Source organism: Cyprinus carpio, chromosome A23, assembly GCF_018340385.1.
Source record: "Cyprinus carpio isolate SPL01 chromosome A23, ASM1834038v1, whole genome shotgun sequence".
NCBI lineage: Eukaryota > Metazoa > Chordata > Actinopteri > Cypriniformes > Cyprinidae > Cyprinus > Cyprinus carpio.
Window position 1 is genome coordinate 1005559 of NC_056594.1, and position 2385 is coordinate 1007943.

Below are 2385 nucleotides of genomic sequence, written 5' to 3' on the forward strand. Positions count from 1 at the left end.
CATACTTGTATCAGGCCAATAATGGGGACTGGCTTTAAAGGAGGGACTGTGTGAAAATGACTGTACATGACTTACTGTACTACTTGATTACGTAACGCTGCATTCATGGTCCATTATGGAAGGATATTCCTGACTATTTTCAAAATGAATTGCAAATTGTATTTTCAATTGCAAACCTTGCATTAGGCTACCTTTTGCGACTGCCAGATTTCAAATGGAAAAGCAAAGTCCATTTGCAACTGTATTGCCCATGTCTTAGGAGTTATGAGGCTGTTACATTTAAATAGCAATATTAATTACCACATCTGCTTTTTCACTCTCTCTCCGTCGCGCATGTAACCTGCAAAACTCAAATGCATAGCATATACCTGTCAACAATTGTACCGAAATCCAGGAGACCTCAGAGCGGGAGTGTTTGGGGCAGTTCAGGGTATAGGCTATCAGCAGGATTTTTAAAATCAAATTTAAGAGTTTTTAAAAGACCTTTTTAAGACCTGCACAAGTAAAATTAATACCACACACACACACACACACACACACACACACACACACACACACACACACACACACACACACACACACACACAGACACACACACACACACAAAAGTCTTATTAAATGATGAACTTCACATTTCAGACTTTAAACTAAAGTAAGTAGGCTACTATATATAGCCTAAGTATTGTATTAGGCAATATATAGGCTAATATATATATATATATATATATATATATATATATATATATATATATATATATATATATATATACCAATTATTAGCAATCAATTATATTCATTTACACTTATATTTACATTTAGTCATTTAGCAGATGGTTTTAACCAAAGCGATTTACAAATGAGGACAATTTAGTAACATAAATATGTCGATCCGCCAGTTCACATCTGCGTGTTTTATGCTTAAAAATATGGGCCGAGTTTCATTTTAGTTCGAACAAAAAATAGTAAGGGCTTATTAAAAATGCAAATTCATTCTCTGCCAGCAGGAGGCACTTTTGGAGCGGCAGAAATACAGCCGATAGATGCGCATGAGCGAACAGATAGTGCAACCCGGGTTTCCTTATCCTTATTTTTCTGTAAGAGCGGGCACAGTCATTTGTAAATTTAATGTGTCTGGCTTCTGGTATCTTCCGCTTCCAGCTATTTTTAGCTGTACAAAACAGATTGTTTTGCTGCTTAATATTGAAACTGGTGTTTCGTACCATATTATTTAACGTATTAACACACTGGTTTGTAGTGCAAAGAGTTTTACCGTTTACTGGAATTTGTTTTTCTTCTCGTTCTTTCCCTACAGCAGCTAATGAACTGGAAGTCTCGCACATTCACAGAAAACGGCTTACTTCAGTGTTGAAAAATGAGGTGGATATTCTTGACAAAATAAATAATTATGTCACTTTTAGCCCAAATGCAGCGGCTATCCCCTAACAGCATGAGCCACAATATTGTAACATTGCACCTGTGCTCTTATTTGACTCTGTGCCCCCTTACCTTATATTGCATTCCTCTTTTCTAATACATAATGAAGCACACGGCACCTAAGCATTTGCACTTTTTGTCTGTTATTGCTCACATTGCCTACAGATCACTTCCTACAGTTGCAAATGTACTTTGCTTTTCTATTAGAAATTTGGCAGACATTGTGCGTTTGCAAAAGGGAAAATACAAACGGTGATGCAAGATTTACAATTGCCTTTAGATTATGTCACTATTAATGCTTCCACTTATGGAAAACATAATTGAAAATACAATTTGCAATTCATTTTGAAAATAGTCCAGAAAATGCTTCCATAGTTATTAATGCATTTGCATATATTTAGAGTATGAGTCCAGCTCAAGACCTTAAAATTCAAATGAGCAAATTAATCTTTCAGTCCTGATGAAAATTGTCACAGCCAATAGAATAGAATAGAGCTTCAAAAAAATACAATAATAATAATAATAATAAAAAAAAACTTGAAATAATGAACCTGAGTATAATAGAACAATGTATTGTTTTACCAGTGAATGTGGAGCTAATGCAAACTATATGTGGACTAAGTGGACAGCCTGTGTTTTCACCAGGATGTCATTCCAAATTGATGCATTACAGAACTGTGCATTGTAGACACGCCCACCTTATGTGAACTACAACTCCCAGCAACCATCACTCTAATGTGACGTCTGCACGTCATTTTTTTAAAACTGAAATTTACTTCTCCACAACCATAATTAACATATTTTGTAGATACTATAAAATTAATTAAACATATATGTAAATATAAAAACACGTTATCTACGTTTTATGCCTTTACTTTGACTAAAAATTACCCGAAGCGGGGAAACTACAAATCTTCGTCTCCCAGAAACTACATCTCCCAGGATGTCCGG